Source organism: Syzygium oleosum, unplaced genomic scaffold, assembly GCF_021117445.2.
Source record: "Syzygium oleosum isolate NSW1041296 unplaced genomic scaffold, Sole_v2.1 Sole_v2.39, whole genome shotgun sequence".
NCBI lineage: Eukaryota > Viridiplantae > Streptophyta > Magnoliopsida > Myrtales > Myrtaceae > Syzygium > Syzygium oleosum.
In genome coordinates, this window is record NW_026607523.1 from 2302266 (window position 1) to 2323256 (window position 20991).

Sequence of the window (20991 nt, forward strand, 5' to 3'; positions counted from 1 at the left end):
TTCAATAATTTTATGATTCTTCTCATTCCTATATTAACTAAAACGAACGAAATATTACACGGTCCAGCATCTTCACTCTTTACTCCCCTCTCCCTCTCTCTCTTTCTCTCTCTGAAAAAGAAAAAAAAATATGGACGAACACAAGCCTGAAAGTATGCAGGAAGGCAATGACAATAAGAATACCGTCCGAGAAAACTTAACAGCAAACTGGTTCCGAAAATTCCAGTACGACCCCAATCGGTATCCCCAAGGCGAATCACCGGAGGACGTGCGGAATGTCCTGCTGATCATCGCTACCCTGATCGCGGCGGTCACGTTCCAGGCAGGCGTGAACCCTCCCGGCGGGATATGGCAAGACAACAAAGATGGCCACTCGGCTGGCAGAGCGATCTACGCGTCTCATCAGATCGCCTTTTATGTGTTCTTGGTCTCCAACACTTTCGCGCTCTCCACTTCTCTACTTGTCATTGTCTGTCTCACTTACAAGTACCCACTCCACTTCGAGATATGGGTGGCTACAGCCTCGATGATGGTGACCTACGCGTCGGCGATCTTTGCCGTGATGCCACACGAGTCGGTGTGGTTCCGCTACAAGCTGATCGCAGGGACGTTGCCAGTGATTGGTCAGTGCATATGCCAGATTTATGGGAAGCTCAATAATCGGAGCAAGCAGTCGCAGGGAAGCTACAGCCAGCAGAGTGGAGCGCCACACAATGCCGGGGGTAATAAAATGGGACAAGGAGGTGCATCTGTTTAAACAGCTATATATATATGAGGTCTGTGTTTTTCTCTCCATGCAAGTTTTTACTTAGTTGGATACAAATATGATTCTCCTGGACATGTCAACTTAATTAAAATTAATATGGGTGATGTTCATATTTCAAATGTACCAATCAAATCTGTTGTATGTTAAATGCATTTGTTGTCTTCTTTCTCTACGTGTCCCTCTTATTTTATACATCCCCGCGACCCACCTCCGAACCTCCTTCGCCACCATGATTAGACCGATCTAGGCCGCTCCACCATCGGTTGCCAGGGCCGACGAGGGGGCCACTTGGAGTTCATGCGCCGCTTTGTCTCTTTCTAAGCTCTTTGTTATTTTTACTTTTAGCTCTGTCTCGTGAATCATCGACGGTGACAAGATCCGGAGGAGGTGTTTCCAGATTTGTAGGCCCATAAACTTGGTTTGTGTACCCAAATGCAAGAGCATTCGGAAAATACCAAAATACCCTCCTCGCATTTCCACGAAACATCATAGTCGAAAAGCTCAAACTGCCCTTGCCTCAAACGACAGGGAAATTACCAAAAAAAAGGCCTAAACCTATCGTAATTATGTCAATTCAATTCTGAGTCTTTTTTTTTTCCAATTGAATCCCAAACATTTTGCATTAACGCCAATTCAATCCATCTAGCCAATTTTGATTGGAAATCTCTAATGGGGCGTTGGCGTAGACAAATTTTATAATTTTATGAGTTTATTTTTATTATTTTATTATTTTCTCTTTTCTTTCCTTTTTATTCGCTTTTTTAATTGTGGCTGACGAGGTCACCGGCAACCCTTGCTAGCAAATGGGCTGGTAAGGGTCGAGCCTCGCCTAGCCACTGGCGAGGGTGGCCCTTGTCGATGGCCGCGAGGTCGAAGGCCATGAGGGCGGACCTCTAATGAAAAACGGCCTCGCAAGGCTCGACCTCGCTAAAAAAATGTTTAGAATTGAATTAATATTATAGTTTGTTGTTTTCTAACGCTTTTTGGGCCGGGCTGGCAAGGTCAAGCCTTGCCTTCGGGCTAACCCATGGGCGAGGCCAAACTCGCATTTTAAATCTTTTAATTTTTTCACAAGTAAGATTGAATTGGGGGATTCCCTGGTGCAATTTTACAGGAAGAAGTTCTTAAGGTGATTTGACACATGCAGAGAACCATCGGAGGTCAACTGAACAAATTTGAGAGACAATCGAAGCAAAAGTCTCAGATTTATGCTCGCAATTCAATGGAATGATATGTTTGTTTAGCAGAAAAGTGATAATTTACAAAACTGTTCTTTGAAAATAATTGCTTATGTCTTTAATAATTGTTTATATCTTTTAGAAAAATCAGTAAATGTAAAATATTTTTCTTAGGGAAAAAGTCAGCAAAAGCCACCTAAAGCCTTAAATTATGCTCATTGTTTTTTCTAGCGGCATAAAAAATCCCAAACTAGTACCCGTGTGACATATTCATCCTTTGTCAAAGATTTGTCAAAGAGAACGGTTAAAAATCTGATTACATAGATGCTAGAAGTAAACAGTGTTAACATGGCGCCCTCAAGGCTTAAGTGGAATAAAAACGACGTTATTATAGCTGAAAAATCATCTAAGAAACTTTGACGGAGGATAAATGAATCACATAGATAGAAGTTTAGGGTTTTTTATGTCAAAAGAAAAGAATTATGATAAATATGTCATAGTGGGCATAATTTGGGACTTTTGATGTCACAAAAAATGTTCAAGTTAAATATGTCTCAATGGGCATAGTTTGGATTTTTATGGTCTTCTCCCTTTTTATCATCAATAAAAATATATATTTAAACATTTTCATTAATTATGAAAATATTTTTCTTTTTAGGAAAATATCAAATCATGGATTTTCGTTAATGAATGCATCCTGAAATTGTAGTTTCAATAATCAAAATAAAGTCTTAAAACTTATGTAGATGCTCAATCAAGTCGATCAAATCCTATATGTGCCATGCTGCCACATGGCACTACCACTATTTCCCGTCAAATTTAACTAACAAAGTTAGTAAATCGGACTTAGCTTTAATATTTTCTAAAATATTTCAAGATTTAATTGGATAAATGAAGAGCTCTGTTACACATTTTGGAGATAATTATCCCCAAAATATCCACAATCTGTTTTGTGGCTTGCGCCATCGTGAAACACATGGATGGTCTCTTTCCAGCTCAACACGGTGCTTTCTACTTGTCTTCATTGGGAAATAACTCTCTGTTCCATTGGACAGCGGAAAAGAGTACATCGATTTGGCCATAATTGTCGGACGATGGGGTCGCATCAGCAATTAGCCATGTATGGGAAGCTTTTTGGAGATATCTTAACCAAACTCCTGACAATAGACTCGCCTAATTTTGTCCTTAGAAAATTAATATACACTCAATATCGTTCGCAGTAAAGAGTGATGTGTCACGTTTGAATTATTATGTTGTCTTTTAATCTATTACGCATAAGAGGGCCAATCTTTCTGCAAATGACCAACTAGGGATCCGGGTGGAAGGATTTACCTTCAACCCAGGTTTGAAGAAAATAAGACCTCACTGTCGCGGTCAGAAATGCATTACTTAATTTTGTGCATCTCTCAAATCTTAACCTCATCATTCTAATGGATTATAATTTCTATTGTAATATTAAGTTACAATAAATAGTCATTCTATAAAGCTTATAAATAGGCTCATGTATAATATATCAAAATATGCAGAAAATTCTTTAATTTACCTTTTTGCATTATTCTTCATATGGAATCCGAGCCATTATAAAATGAGGAAGCATCCACTGAGTCTATAACAAGGCAGTGGCTGCAGCAACATTACGTCAGCCGCGTTGGTATCCGTGTTTAGTCAAACCCGCTGCTCTTGAATGTTGCTTTTGGTTGGTGCTTTCGCAAAATCGACACCATCATCAGACTCACCGCCTTCAAAAGAGCCGGACCCTGAAATTTCATCACCGTACGCCACCGCACACGCCCTCACGCTCTGGCACACACCGGCATGTCTTGAATTCACCGACCTCGACAACTTCCAGTGCTATTTTGAGACCTTGGGTATCCTATTTCGGCATATCAACACCACCATCCGCTTCTTCATCCTCCGATGAGTCAAGATCTGGGAAGATCGTCGCCGTCTGACGTTGAACGCGCCTCCACGTGCCACCAGCCCCCTCTGCGAGTGAAATTCACGCGTCACGTGCCTCTCACGTTGTCCGTCGCGCCCACTTAGCAGGTGATGTGATCCTCCACGTCAGCGCCATGTTTCAGCCACGTTATCCTCTAACTGTGACTGTTGATTGGGCTGACCACTGTTGACCCGCGTTGACAGCGGTTGACTCATGCGGTGCTTGTCAAACCGGTTCACCTACTTTTTTTACCAACTCGACCAGTTTTTCTTGGTGTTTTCAGATCGGTTCCTTAGGTATTTCTACGTCTTGAATCTATTTTTGGCCTTATTTTCTCCATATCAGCTTTGCAAGTATTGGTTTTCTTCGAACTTATTATGGAATCTACTGAGTTTATACTAGTGTATTGCATATTATGAAAAAAAAAATTGGAAGTTTCAATACCCATTTGGACCATTTTTAAATGATCTAATTATATTTTATGGGCCCAAGAATTTTAATGAAGGTTTAGAGGACTGGGATAGCAAGAATCATCAAATCCTTGTGTGGTTTTGGAACACTTAGATTCCTTCTATCATACTTCGGTTCGATCGTCTTAATACGGCAAATGAAGCGCAGGATCTGCACACCAGCCGATATTCTACTTCACATATTACCCATAAGTATTAGCTGATAGGGAATCTGCATCGCATGCATTAGTAGACAGGTCAATCTATTAATGATTTTTTATCCTCCATACATGTTATATGAGATCAACTAGCAAGAAACATACTATTGTTGCTCAATCTAGTACACGGCAGCAGAATTATTGTGGTTGCGATGGTTATTAGAGGAAATGGGGTGTCTGTCATAACAATGAAATAGTACTTTATTGCGACAGATGTAATGCTATCCAAATAGCACATAATAATGTTTTGCATGAGCGCATCAAGCATATTGATATAAATGGCCATTTCATACACTCTCATGTGTTTCGCGACACCATTCGTCTTGTCTCCACTTTATCGGTTAATCAAATTGTTGATGTATTCACTAAAGCACATCCAATGGTAATTTTGTAATCCGAATTGATTGTAATTTCTATTGTAATATTATTTCAATATTGATAGTCATCCTGTAAAACCTATAAATAAGTTCATGTATAATAATTCAAAATATACTAAAAATTTTCCAGTTCACTTTTCTGCATAATTCTTAACAATCACCACCCAAAAAACCTTAGCCTCCATCGTCACCATGTTACCCTCCCTCTCTCTTCCCTTTCTCTCTCCTTTTTCTCTCTCTGGTTCTCCCGTCTGAGCACCAACCTTTGTCCGTTGACTATTTGTTGCGACACTCCCGATCGTCTAACCGCGACACCCCTGACCCTAGCATGTCGCCTCAGTCACTCCTGTCAATGCCGCCATCCTCATCGCAGCTCGTCGCTTGTCCTCTGCTCCGATACACAACTAGCTCTCTCTCTCTCTCTCTCTCTCTCTCTCTCTCTCTCTCTCTCTCTCTCTCTCTCTCTCTCTTCATCTGCCAGCGTCCTCCTCGCCAGCCTCAGCACCATCGCTCGTGTCCCTTTCTAACACACTTCCAATCGTCATCAACGCTGTCAACAAGACGATGGCAGCAATAAGCCTAAGTACCGGAGGCTCGGATTGAGCATGAGCATTGAATCTCGTCTATCTTTGTGCTAGAGTTGAGTCAGTGACAAACATGGGTGGGTAACCTAAGCTTGAAGGCCGCTGCCAACCCCGAACGAGGAGGTGCTAGCATCGTTAGAGAGAGAGAGAGAGAGGACCGGACGAGGAACAAGACAGTAAGGCTGCCCATGACAACTTGCCAAACAGTGTTTGATTCTGTTCTTTTGTTCCCAGAATTAGTTTGGGAACAGAAATGCGTTTGTTTAATTTGTTGATTCTGGGCACAATTTTGTTAAAAATTGTTCCCAGAATCAGTTTTCAAGAATAAAAAAAAAGTAACTTCTTGATTCTGGGAACAATTTTGAGAATCAATTTTTTTTTCTTCTTCCTTTTCTTGGTTTTTAATGTAGCTTCTAATGTCCGGCCCGAGGACCACCCTCACCGGATCTGACGAGAATAAAATATTATTAATAAAAAATATTCTTAAAATAAAAAATATTTTACCGGCCATGGCCGGCAACCAAGCCATGGCCAAAAAAAAGAAAAAAAATATATTTTTTAATAAAAATATTTTACTAAAAAATATTATTAATAAAAAAACTATTTTACCGGTCATGGCCGGCGACCAGGCCATGGTAAAAAAAAAGAAAAAATACTTTTAATAAAAATATTACTAATAAAAATATATTTTACCGGTCTTGGCCAGCGAGCAGGCCATGGCCAAGAAGGAGGAAAAGAAAAAAAGAAAAGAAAAAAAAAGAAAGAAATATTAAAATATTTAAAAATATTATTGATAAAAAGAAATTTTGTGGCATTACCAAACGCATTTCTGTTCTTTTTCTATTCCAGGGATGGAATTTTGGGCCGTTAACAAACGTCTTAAAATGCTCAGAATCAATTCCGGGCACAGAATAAAAAAAAATCATTTCTGAACAGAATCTGTTCCCGGGCACAGAATCATTGTCATGCACAGCCTAAGACAAGTCCATGGTGGTGTGACGATGGGGAGTGTTAGATTACGTTATATTACTGTGTAGGATTACCGTGGATATTTAGGTTAGTTGTAATTAAGGCTAATTACCTTCGCACCTTATTCATAGGGCATTGTACTTTTTATTTGGGATATGTTGAATATTTACATTTTTTTGTTGTTTTATCACAAATCTCAACTTAGTATTAGAGACCTATTGTTGTCTACGGAAGCACTCAATCGAGTCTATTGCCACATGCCAGTCGCATTGGCCGCTTAGTGCTAACCTTCAATTCATAGCCTTTAACTATTATTCCAACAGCCAAGCCAGCCGCTTAGTGTTTTTTTGTTATTGTGTAAAATGTAAGTATTGTAAGCAGATGAAGAGCAACAGCTTAGGAGCATTCCCCAGCATTACAATAGAGCTAATAATTCAAAAAGATGGAGGTAGAAAGTCTCCATATAGTAGCCAAAACAACATTTGTCTGGGAAGGTCTAATTTTTCTTCCTCTTACATTTTTATGCACGTTAGACAAAATAATATGGATGTCAGATGACTTGTTTTGAAATCGCTTACGATTGCACTCCATCCAAATGCTACATATGGTTGCTAGAAAGGATACTTTGAGGAGTTTTGCCACCAAGTCTTTTCCTTTCGTTGTCCTAATCATCCATTGAAGTTCATCATTCCCTTCTCCTAGAAGACGCCTAATCCCATGTTGTGCAAGGATATTGCACCAAGAATAAATTTGTTATGTCTTCTATACCAGCCCTACAGAAATTACACTAGATATCAAATGAAGTCATCCATTGGTCAATGATCTCTGCTGTCGGTAGCTGTTTCTGCAAACAAGCCAACCAATACAATTGTGTTTGTTAATTTCGCTGGTCCAAATTAGGTTATACCACTCCACAATTGGTCCCAAATGTCTAAGTTCATCATAAATTTCTCGACAACACTACCCTAAGCTATGGATAACCGAGATTATAACTGGTCGCAATTTAAGGAGACATCGCCAACTCCAAGCCATATTGCCCCTAATGTTGATTTGCATAATTGAAGTACCTCTGATTAGAACAGTATCCTGAACCGGCCACTTACTGTTCCCCTTTGATTTTCACCCTTTCGCTACTCGTTTTGAAAAACTAACACCACCACCAGATTTGCCGCCCTTAGATGAGCTGGATCCTTAAGTTTAGTCACGAATGGCTATTGGATGCCGCATCATCTGTTGCATATGAACTGTTGGATGTTGCCTTATCTCGAATTCGACAACTTTGAGTGATGATTTTGACTTTCTTCGCAGCTTGTTTCGATAAATAAACACTAGCAATAGCCTCGTCGTCTTTGACAAGTCCGATCCTAGCAACGCACCTCTGTCCAACAAGCCATGCACCATCGGAGTTCTCTGTGTCTCAGATTTATGCACCTCTGATGTGCCAGACGCTCACGCACATGCCAACGTCCTTCGTGAAGTCATCATTTCCCGTGCACCACACGGACTATTTGGCGCAAGTAGCATCTTTGCCGACGCCATTCATCTACATGCCAGGCACGTGCCTGTTAGTGCCTCGCATTGTTGACGTCATTGCTTACATCATTGGCAACGTCATCTGCCATGTCAGAACCGTAAACCGTTGACCATTGTTTGTGGACAAATTCGACGCATAGACTTTTATGACCGGTTTGACCAAATCCAACCGGTTCTTGGGGTTCTCCGATCGATCCTAAAGTATTTTGACTTCGTATTTAAACGGTTTTGAATGGAACTAACTATGTTTTATGGGCTCAAGAAATGTTAAGGTTTTTGAAAGGATGCAGGCTCTAACATTATATCATAGGTGATGTTTGTCTCCCTACTAAGCTTACTGATGAAAGTGAAGATAAATATGTTGAATGTTTAGATTAATGGGATAGTAAATCATCATATTAAAGTAATGGACCCTATTCCTTTTTAGGCAACAATCTTTCTCCTAAACCACTATATGTGTTCCGCGACTAAAGTATATACAACCTCATAGCAAAAAGAAGGTGGATAAGTGAATTGAAAATCTTAAAATTTATCTCAAAATTGCAATTGAATCTTAAAACTTTCAAAAAAGTGCAATTAAGTCTTAAAACTTGTCAAGTTTGTGCAATCAAGTCCTTCCATTAACTCTATTCAACTTGACAAATGAAAAATGCTGATAACTTTTAGGACTTGACTACACCAATTGAACAAGTTTTAGGACTTGATTGCACTAACTTGACAAATTTCAGAACTTAATTACACTATTTGATAGTTTTAGAACTCAATTGTACTTTCGTGACAAGTTTTAGGATTTGATTGCACTTTTTGAAAGTTTTAGGACTCAATTGCACTTTCGTAATAAGTTTTAGGACTTGCGGTGCACTTATTCTGTCCAGCAACCCAGGCCGACCCTTGCCCCACCATCGCCGGCCCTTTTCGGTTCTAGCCTAGCTAAAACATGAAGGATAAAGCTAAAATGATATTGTTTTGGTCCATATATGATTTTTTTAATCTAAATATTCTTTAAATTATATTAAAGTTTTAAAGTCAATTAAAGAAAGGAAGTAGTGCAACATCTGGCGAGGGCCCTTGCCCCTGCCACCCCACCATCACTGGCCCACCATCGCCGAAAAGGGCCGGCGATGGTGGGGTGGCAGGGGCAAGGGCCCTCACCCGATGTTGCACTACTTCCTTTCTTTAATTGACTTTAAAACTTTAATATAATTTAAAGAATATTTAGATTAAAAAATCATACATTGACCAAAACAAATATCATTTTAGCGTTATCCTTCATGTTTTAGCCAGGCCAACACCGTATAGGAGAGAGAAATTAATTTAACAAAAAGCCACATCAAAATTTTACATTAACTAAGTTGAACGTAATTAACGGAAGGACTTGATTGCACTTTTTGAAAGTTATATGACACAATTACACTTTCATGATAAGTTTTAGTACTTTCAATACATTTATCTCTGTCATATTTGGGCAAGTAATAGAGATGATAGACTCTATAGAAGCAGAACTTACTATATAAGAAAGATGTCTTTACCAAGTGACATTTGCAATAGTAAATGATAGCACCAACGGTACTCATGAGATTTAAATGTCAAAAGGTCTTTCGAGGGGAGAAGAATAGTAGAAGTGCCAAAATTTGTGTACGGCGCTCACTTTAGTGTCAAAAGTTTTCGGTGCCAAATCGAAGAAAAAACGATCACTTAAGTATCATCGGCGAGAAATTCCGGCCAAATTGATTACGTGACTTTTATAATTAAAATTTTAATCTGAGTTGACTTTTTATTTAAAAAATCAGTCCCAGGTCGCATTTCCATGCGTATATTTGTCCTTTCTCTCCTTCCACGTCCCACCCTCATTCCAAACTCCAAATTCTACTTTCCTCTCCTGTTTCCATGGAACCCTCGCCCTCCGTAATCATTTTCCAACCCTTCGAACTCTTCGACACCGGCTACTTCGTCTCATGGGCCGGCGACGATAGAGTCACCCACTACCTCCGCTGGGACTCCATCGCCTCACTGGAGGCCACCGAGTTGTTTCTTCGGGCTATCGCCATTCCCCATCCGTGGCGTTGCTCCATCTGCATCGATGACCGCTCAATCGGGTATGTCTCCGTCAAGCCTGGGTCCGGCAACGAGCGGTGTTGCGCCCTCATCGGCTACGCTGTCAGGGCCGAGTTTTGGGGGCGGGGTTCAAGACGGCGGCGCTGAGGATGGCCGCCCACCACGTGTTCGACAAAATGCCTGATTTGGTGAGGCTGGAGGCAATTGTAGAAGTGGAGAATGGAGGGTCTCAAAGGGTTTTGGAGAAACTGTGCATCGCCATTCCCCACCCGCGGCGTCGCTCCATCTGAATCGGTGACCGCTTGATCAGATATGTCTCTGTCTAGCCCGGGTCTGGCGACAAGCGGTGCCACACCCGCGTCGGCGTATCCGTTGGGGCCGAGTTCTGGGGGCGGGGTTCGCGACGGCGGCGCTGAGGATAGTCGCCCGCCGTGTGTTTGAGAAAATGCCTAAATTGGTGAGGCTGGAGACATTTGTGAAAGTGGAGAATGGAGGGTCTTAGAGGGTTTTAGAGAAGGTTGGGTTTTTGAAAGAAGGATTGCTGAGGAAGTATGGTTTTTGCAAAGGCGAGGTCAGGGATATGTACATGTATAGCTTGCTGTCTACTAATGGGATTTTGGGTTGATCAAAGAGAGAGACAGAGATGAGGAGGAAGAGCAGAAGAACAGATCCTACGGGGGTGGTCCTTGCCTTCATATTCAACGCCATGGAAATATATTTTTCCGTGTTGTGTCAAATACGTGTTTTCAACATGCCAAGGAAGTTGTTTAGAATGTCACACACTGAGCCCAACCCAGCGTCTCTTCCTTAACCTATTTTGACTCATAAATAACCACAGAACATGAAATTCCAATTTCTCTAACCCATGATCTCTACCATCTAAGTGTCTCCTCTAGCTTGACCATTCAATGGCATCGTCCTCTTTGTCCCCAAGATGAAACTATGATGTATTCTTAAGCTTTAGAGGCAAGAGACTTCTCGAATTTCCTCTACGATGCGTTCTGCCATCATGGGATCAACACTTTCCTAGACGACCAGCTTCCCAAAGGGCAAGGATCTGTACAGAGCTCCCGGAGAAGATTAAAGAATCCAGGGTCTCCATTGTCATGTTCTCGGAAAACTATGCTTCTTCAGGGTGGTGCTTGGACGAGCTTGTCCAAGATTCTTGAGTGTAAAGAGACAAAGGGTCATATGGTCAGGCCAATCTTTTATAGGGTGGATCCTTCTAAATTGCAAAAGCAAACTGGCAAAACAGGGGATTATCTTAGCCAAACATGAGGATAAGTTTGGGAAAGATTCTGAGAGGGTCATGAAATGGAGTAAATCTCTTGAAGATTTGGCTAATTTGGCTGGGTGGCACTTCTCAAAAGGGTACCACTACTTCCTCCCTCTTTAAGTTTGACAGAGCAGGTTGGATACACTTTCTCCTATACTGGGGGTGTTCTAATTATTTCAGTGTTGAAATCTACATATACAGTGGCTCCTTTTGAAATTATTTCCTCGTACTGAAGATTAGAATAATTCTCTATCACTACTATACAACCCGCTCATGTCCAAATTGATGGTAATGTCAATATTGCAAAAGTATATTGACGTAACAATAAGCTGCAATTGAATCTTCAATATAAATTTATTTCATGTCCTTCGTAAGTCTTTGCTGAAACTTGAAACTAACTAGTTTTCTGTTCTTGGTACAATGGGACCTTTTTCTTTTCTTCTGAGCTGATGCAATAGAACTTGCAGGGTTGAATCAAAGCTCATTCGGATAATCGTTGAAGAAGTCTCGAGTAAATTAAATCGCCCCACTTTGAATGTTGCAACTCACCTAGTTGGCATAGATGATACCCTAGATGGAATCAATCCAATACCTGGAATTGGTCTGGACGGTGTTCGCATGATTGGCTTCTATGGAATTGGAGGCATAGGCAAATCCACCGTTGCCAAGGCCATTTAAAATTAGTGCACGGATCGGATTTCCTTTTCTGAGAAATTTTCGAGAACGACTCTGAATGTTGTTGAGTGTCCTTCATGTCAAATCGATTTCCTGGGTCCAACTAAATTCTGACGGTCAGTGCTTCAATAGGAGCAAAAAATATAGCCACAAAGCGACAAATGAATTTATATGTACGCAAAAACACAAGTAACAGAACTACGGAGCAGAAAAAAACTAGTACCTGAATGCTATTGTCATGGAATCCGCAACACAATTTTACTTGCACAAGAGACAAGCACTTAACTTATTTGTTTTGATTCAATAATTTTGAACCCCATTTTATGAATGAACCTGATAGAGAAAAATGAAAAGAACAATTACAAGCTAAGGTGATGGATTGAGATTGAGGCAACATTAATGTGATATTTGTGCAGGTGCGCACTTGGCACTGAAATGATAACTTTTTAACAACGACTGGCACTGAAGTGATCTCATTTTAACAACGACTAGCACCGAAGTGATCACTTTAAAAAAAAATTGACACTCAAACGATCATTATTTACAACTTTTAGACGACGTCGTTTTTGGGTTAAATGCTGACTAGGCATGCCGGCGAGCCACGTAGGACTGAGCAATTAATAAAATATGGCCACGTCGGATTTCCGGCGACCCAAATCGAAGTTGACACTTAAGTAATCGTTTTTTTTTAAAAAGTGACACTTAAGTGATCCAAAAATAACTTTTGGCACTAAAGTGAGCGCCATACACAACTTTTGGCACTTTTACTGTTATTCTCCCGTCTTTTGAGGTATGATGGATTTAAATTCAACCCAAGGGAAGTAGTAGAGTTTGAACGAACAAAAAGTCTATGCTCTGAGTGTTCATCTTTTTGCTATTCTTATGTGTAGAAACTGCAAATATTTATTATATTCTCTGTAGAAATCTGCGTTTGTGATTTGGGAAGAGAGTGGGTCATGGTGTTGTCAGAGTTGCTTGAGTTTGTAGAAACATCTACTGAAGTTTTGTGTGGAAGCAGCACTCTCTATAAGTTGTAAAATATTTAAAAATTACTTAGTCGATTCCAACCTTGTTGAGGTTGTTAGAGCTAGGAGAATGGAGTGGGCCAAGTCTAAGGCCGAATTACTATAAATCCACTTTGCATCTCGTTTATTTTTTAACTCCTTTATATTATGCTCATAAAGAATAATTTTTTTGCATACGCAAGACTTTTTTTTGGTCGAACATACGCAACACTACTTCTATAAAATCAACGCACATTCTTTACACTGTCCATCACTTTCTGTCAAAAAATTTCAAGTTTCCTTAAATAACCAATTAATTCCCTCTTAATTGTTTGTGCCTTATCCGTCAATCAATTAGTATCAGAGCCATGTGCTCAATAATCAAAGTGTTTCATACTTTGGAGTAGAAGATCCAATGGATGGTAATATAGCAGCTTATTTTGACAAAGGGCATTCTATTATTCGACCTCCTATGTTTAAAATAACTAGCTATATTATTGGATACACAGGATGGAAGTGTCCATTTAATCCAGAGACTAGGCATTATTAAAAAGTAATCAAAGAGGTCTATATTTTCAAACTAGAAGAAATGTAAACCCTGGAAATGCAACTGTAGAAGCTGCCCATGCTACAGAAGAATGAGGGAAAAATTACCAAAAAGTCCTAAACCTATTGGAATTGTGTCAATTCAATCATAAACATTTTTTTTGCCAATTTAGTTCTAAACCTTTTACATTTGTGCCAATTCAGTCTACCTGGCCAATTTTTGCCGCCCGGTGCCCGCCGTCTGGCCGACGTTAATGTGGATAATTTTTAATAATATTTTAAATTTTTTTGAATTTGTTAATTATTTTTAATTATTTTTTCTTTTTCTTTTCTTTCCTTTTCTTTTTCTTTTACCTTTTCCTTTTTCTTTTTTCTATTCTTCCTTCTTTTCTTTTTGTTCCCCAAAATGGCCAATGAGCCTCAGGTGAGGGCCACGAAGCCCTCGTCAGCGGCTTGCAAGGGCTCGGCGGCCCTCACCCGACATCACCATGGCCTCGCCGGTAGAGGGCGAAGGCAACCTCGCCCGTGGCTGACGAGGCAAGGTCAGTCACGAGCATAAAACAAATCCTTTTTTCTATTGGAGAAACATCTCCAAATGAATTTTGATGATACCCAAACTATCCTTAGTATAATATCTACATTGTCTAAGTGCAGATATATTCAAAGGACTGAGTGATACTCATGGTGTAATTCATTGAAGAAAATATCACAAGACTGTCCTTGAAGGATCATATAAACAGCACCATCGATCACAAAAATCAGCTAAATGACGATGTCTCGTTGAAGCTGAAGAGATCAAGTAAATGGTAATGTTTAGATAACGGATCATTTAATATGACCATTGCCTCACTATTATAGCCGTTGTTGACTTGACTTGCACGGCATAAGATCCAGTAGAGAGGAGAACAAGTAGTCTGACAAATTGTCGAAACCGCAACTATATAACAGCAGCAAAAACTATTTTAGGAAAGTTTGCAGCAGTTCCAGAAAAGGTTGTATGGGCAGTCGGTTCTTAGGATAGCAGCACCAACGGCTCTAACGATTATCTTACCGCTCTAAGACATCATCAACAATCATATTGAAGATGCCTATAAAAAAGAAGGTCATTGAAGTCAACAAGTTAGAGAGAGTGCTCATAAAATTCCAAAAATCTGCTACTCGCTGTGTACTGAGTAAAAAGCTCATGTCTATCAATAACACTTACTGCATTATAATTGTGTTGAAAATTCAAGCGTACAAAGTAACAACTGCACCCAACTCTTGATAGTGTGATCCATCAATTGATAAGAGTGGTGTACGCAGAGTGTAACTTGTTCATCATTTACTAGTGCAATCCAGCCCAACTTGTGGCTGTTAGTAATGAGAGTAGACGTAGACTTGTAATCAAAGCCGAACCACTATATATCCTTGTGTGCAGCTGCTTATTCCTCTGTTTATCATTTCTAGCACACAAGTAATTCATTGCTTCTCATATATCTAGTGAATCCCGATATCTATTTGTTACACGTTGTTTTTTGCAAAAGTTTTTAAAACCTCTAAAGCAACCTATTCACCCCCCTTTAGGTTGCATAGTTAGTCCCAATAATTGGTATTAGAGCTCTGTTGCTCATCTTTAGAGGTGTATCTCTTCTGAGTATAAAAATCTTCTATAATGGCTAACTTTGGTGGTTTTATCACTAGCAATGCTCTTACTCCTAACAAGCCGCCCTACTTTGATGGAAGCAATTATAGCTACTAGAAGAATAGAATGCAAGCTTATCTTGAGGCAACTTGTCGCGACCTAAAATTCTCGGGAAGCTAATGGAATATTAGGGCTAAACCTAACTCGGCCCTCCCAAGCTCTACCAATTCGCAACTTAGGTTTAAGTTTTTAACATGCAAAAGTTTTCATGCTTGGAGTCGAGATTTATGAAATGATTATCTCATCGATGCACTTTCAATTAAATCTCACTCTGAATTGATCACTCATGAGATGACTAACCGTTAGGGAATGACTAGCTAGGAATTTAGTGCGCACGACCTAAGAACTTGACCTTGGATTGACACTTCGACCATAAGGATTGACGAGACGATATTTTGGGCTATTATTTACCAATCCAAGGATAGTTATGGAATGATTTGCTAATGTTATACAATTGGATCGCGGTGATTTTGTTTGGCCATTGTTTGAATTACGAACATTCCTAAACCAATTTCTAACGATCGTGTCCTTCGAAGCTAATAATTGACCTTCGCAATTACATGACAACCGAGGTCACCATGGTTGAGTAAACTTAAACGTGGCTTGATATCGAATTAACCACGGGTTGAATACGCGTAACACCTAAAAGTCACCCGTTAGTTTGAGATACACTAAAGTCGCAATTGATCGATTTTAGCCATGAATTGGAATCCGAACTTGGGTATCAAACTTTCAAGGATATCAAAACTATTATATTGGACGTTGCCTCATTAAGCTCGCGTAGTTATCGGTTTGCTTTCGAAATTCTTGGAAAAGTGAATTCGCCCTAGAATTGGAAAAGGCCTAAATTAACATGCAATCTATTCTAAAAAAACGTAATTTAACCTATGCTAAAGTGACTTCTTTTGGGTATTTTTTATGATAATTCGAAATTAAAATCACCCCAAAACGAACCATCGAGATCAGGATAATATCTAAATTAAACTAGGAAATAAATTACTCTAATTCCTAATTTAAATAAAAAGGTTATCTTATTGACTTATTCAAATAAAGTTATCCTAAACCTATCCTAAACATGCATCATTCTTTTGGGATTTTCAAATCAAATCAAAACAAAAATTCAAACCAAGGCCAAAGATAGCATCCAATCACCCAAGATATCATCCATATCCATTCAAATTTGGAAAATAAATTGACAAATCACATCTCGGGCATGAGGATTGGTCTTTAGGCTTAGGATTAGTGGTAAGTAACTTCCTAAATCTTGATTAGGTTAATGAGTGACTAATGGACTAGTTTAGGGACAGTTGGGCTAATTGTAAGCTAATTAGTGGTTAATTGTGAGCTGATCTAGGGCTGATTAGTGTATGGCTGATTAGTGGTTAATCAAGTGGTTTGATGTTAATCATATGTCTTATGTGGCTGATCATATGATTAGGGTAATCATGTGGTTTAGATTGATTGATCTTGTGCTAATAAATAATCATGTGGCTAGAATGGTTTGATCATGGCTGATCATATGTTGATTGTTGATCATGTGATTTGGATTGGTTGATCATGTGATCATAGTTAATCGTGTGGCTTAGAATGGTTGATCATGTCCTAATTGTTTGATCGTGTGGTTTATTAGTTCAATCATGGCTAATTAAGTGATCAATGTTTGATCGTGTGAGTTGTGATGACAATCATGTGGCGAAATGGATTATTAATGGTGGATCTTAAGCTTGAACATTGATCTTATGGCTTGATAATGGATCATGTTGTTAATCATGGCTAATCTTGGTGTATCATGGCAATTTGTGACTAGATAATAATGTTTGATATGGTTTTGAGTGCAATTCATGATATGTTCATTCGTAGGAAAATGCACGTTATAAACACTCTGTATTGGCTAATTAAGAAAGATGAAAATTGACAATGAGTGATTATTTGCGTTCATGGTCATGACAAGTTCGGGGACGTGGAGCTAGACGTGGCAGCAGCAATGTTTTCACAGATTAACGCCGTCTCAGTCAGGTGGTGCAGGGGTGAGCGAAGGAACAGCCACAAAGCACCACAGCAGCAAAGCGTCGCAGATCAGCAACGCCAATGTCAGGAAGCGGCAATGACAGAGCTTCTTTGTTGCGGTTCTGGATGAAGCACGAAGAAGGTGAAGGAAATTCTCTCTCTGTCCCTCTCTGTCTCGTGTGTCTTTTTCATGAAAAGCTCCCCCAATGGAGACAATTCTCTCTCTCTCTCTCTCTATATGCATATGTTTATGCAATGCCATGATTTATTTGTGTTTGGTGAGTACGTGTGGTATGGTGATACCGTTAAGTGTTCGTTAAAATATGTATTATGAATTGCAAGTTGGTTATGCCTAGGAAAGGTTTTGCTATTGAGTTACCGTGATAGATAGGATTGCATGATTAGGGTGATCCAGAGGTATGTGTTACCTTAAGAGAGGCTTAGGAGTTTACTTATTGAGATTTATTCTCATTGTTGCATAAACGTTTCGACCTCGACCATGAACATGAACGGCCTTTGCGTTTGGGACATCAGATGGATATGGATATATGTTGACCTTTTCCTTCTATCCTTAGGGTGCATATTAGGCTTGCACAAAAGATTCAAAGAAACAAAATCGGCTGATACCCCTCCTCTTTTATATATTGCCCGGGCCGCAGATGACGAACTTGGCTCCCCTTGCTTTGATGGTGCCGCCCGAAGATTTTTAAGGGTTTGACCCCATGGAAATCATGCCACTAGCCAATTACTAGTCCATGGATCTAAAGATATGAAGCGGATATGATACTACACCCTCATGAGTCTTCAGAGAATACGGCCAAATATAATAAATCCCCCTTCCTTCTTGGTCTTTTATTTGGCCGAAAATATATATGCAGGAGATTTTTTCTTGAAGTATCACATGGGCATATGGGGATATCATAGGTTTAGTGTTCGTGGGCTTGAGTACTCAATTTGATAGAAACCATTTGCTAACCCAATCACCCGATCTTTTTGAGTATATGTGGTTTATAGTGGAGGCCTAATTAAGGCTTGTTTAATGTGCCGTTGTAAGTAACGTATATGTTTATAAAGTGATTTGTTGTTCCATTGCAATTGTCTTTTTACTATCCTATTTAATTGAATGTTGAATGGAGTGTTCAAAATTTAGGTGTCGCATGTGTCTCTCTTAGTTCGTTTGTATCTCACATGGCGACTAACCCTGGGAAGTCACATATTTAACAACCAAGCGGGATGTTGCCAGCTCGTAGGGTGCGGGGCATGACAATGCTGCTACCAATGCTCCCTACTGCACAAAATACAAAGGAAGCACAAAGAAGAAGAGCATCTCATAATGCTAAAGCTAAACATCTTCTATACTGTTCTTTATCTATGACTGAATATAACAAAGTTTGTACGTGTGTCATAGCTAAAGAAATCTAAGATCTACTGGAACTTACATTCAAAGGAATTGATAGAGCAAATGAGACAAAGCTGAACATCCTTCCTTAATAGTATGAGCTCTTCAAAATGAAATCAGATGAAAAAGTAACTCAAATATTCAACAGGTTCATGGATATAGTGAATGGCCTTGCACATCAAGGAAAAATATTCACTAATGGAGAAAAGGTAAACAAACTGCTGAGAGCCTTCCCAAAAGAATGGAACAATGTGAAGACCTTCGTACGAGAAACAATGAGGATTCAACCAATCACATTAGAAGAACTGATTGGAACATTCACGTCCTATGAAGTAGAAAAACAAATTGAGGAGGGTAGCTCAAAAGGTAAGAAAGTTATAGCATTTAGAGCTAACAACAATGATGCAGGTGATCAATTGTCATCAAAAGATGAAGGTAATGATGAAGACATGGTGTTGTTCACTCGAAGGTTTAACAACCTTATGAAAAAGGAAGGAAACTTCAAAGGCAAACAACAAATAAAGTTCCCTAAAGAAAGAAGACCCTACAAAAGCAAGGAAGAATTCAAAGGTAAAGATCTTGTTTGTTATGAATGTAAGAAACCAGGTCACATAAAGCCAGACTACCCATTGCTCAAAAAAAGGAAAGGAAAGTATGAGAAGAAGAAGAAGATAGAGCTGAAAGCTGAAACATGGAGTGAATCAGAATGTGAAACCAGCGACGAAGAAGAAGCAAATCTTTGTCTGATGGCCAACTCAGATCATGAAGAAGAAAATGAGATAAATCAACCTGAACTATCTTATGAAGAAATGCAGGACTTTTTAAAGGAAATGTTTGAAGAACACAAAAAGGCTTTAAAAAGAATTTCTATTTTGAAAAAGGAAGTTTCTGATGTTACATCTGAAAAACTTGCTTGCAAGATTGCATTCTATAATTTGAAAAAGGATTATGACCTCCAAGAAATGGAAGTTAAACTTTCTCAAGTTGAGAATGACTCTCTCAAGGAAGAAATTTCAAAATCAATATAAAGTTTTCTCTTGGTTCAGAAATCTTGAAGCACATTCTCTCAATTCAGATTCCTCACTACAATAAATGTGATCTAAGACACAAGGAAAACGAAGATGAGAAGAATCCTTTTCCAAAATTCAAGGAAAGATTGGCTAAACGACCTTATGCACATCTTTATAAGAGTCATTATACAAAACACTTCACCACAACCTCTGGCAAGCAATTTCGTGATTGTTCAATCTACAATGAATATGGTCATTTCAAGCTAAAATGTCCAAATAAGCAGATGAAGCCTAAAAAGGTTCACAGAAGATTTGATGATGTTTCCAAATCTAATACCAAAGGACCCAAGTTTAAGTGAGTACCAGATAAAAGATGAGCATCTCTCTCAATGTAGGTAGTCCTGAAGAAAAACAAATGGTATCTGGACAACGGATGCTCACGACACATGACAGAAGATAGTTCCAAATTTATAAGTCTCGTCACTATAGACGGAGACACTGTCACCTTTGGAGGAAAAGACAAAGGAAGGATCATCAGTAAAGGAAATATCAGGTTAGGAAATCTGATCATTGAAGATGTTTAATTGGTCAAAGGACTGGATCACAATCTTGTAAGTATAAGTTAACTCTGTGACAAAGGATACAAGGTCTGCTTTGAGGAAGGTAAATGTATTGGTCTAAGTCAAGACAAATCCCAATCATTCACAGGTAAAAGGTATGGTAATATCTACTTACTAAATGTGAATTTTGATGATGTTCAATGCCTAATGTCTATAAAAGATAAATATCACCTCTGGCATAAGAAATTAGATCACATCAATGCTAAGCAAATTACTAAGATCTCATCAAAAGATCTTGTTCGTGGTCTTCCAAAAATCAACTTCAGCAAATGTGACTCATGCAATACATGCACTTTGGGAAAGCAGGTCAGATAATCTTTTAAGTCAATAAATACAATGGCTACTAACCGATTTCTGCAGCTCATGCACATCGATCTATTTGGACCTACAAAGACCATGAACCTAGGAGGAAGCAGATACTGTTTGGTGATTGTCGATGATTACTCAAGATTCACCTGGGTAATGTTTCTGTCTCAAAAGAACGAAGCATTTCATTCATTTGAGAAATTTGCTCGAAAGATCCAGAATGAAAAAGGATACAGCATCACAACAATCAGAACAGATCATGGAGGAGAATTTGAAAATCAAATGTTTGCTGACTATTGCGATGAAAATAGAATAGAACATAATTTCTCTACAGCATACACTCCTCAACAGAATGGAGGTGCTGAAAGAAGAAATCACTCTCTACAAGAAATGGCCAGA

The 20991-nt window shown here is 39.2% G+C and overlaps 1 pseudogene; it reads left to right on the plus strand.

The window, feature by feature from the left end:
• The first annotated feature begins 9863 nt into the window (after positions 1 to 9863).
• LOC115691338 (uncharacterized) lies at positions 9864 to 11718 on the plus strand (annotated as a pseudogene).
• The last annotated feature ends 9273 nt before the right edge of the window (positions 11719 to 20991 follow it).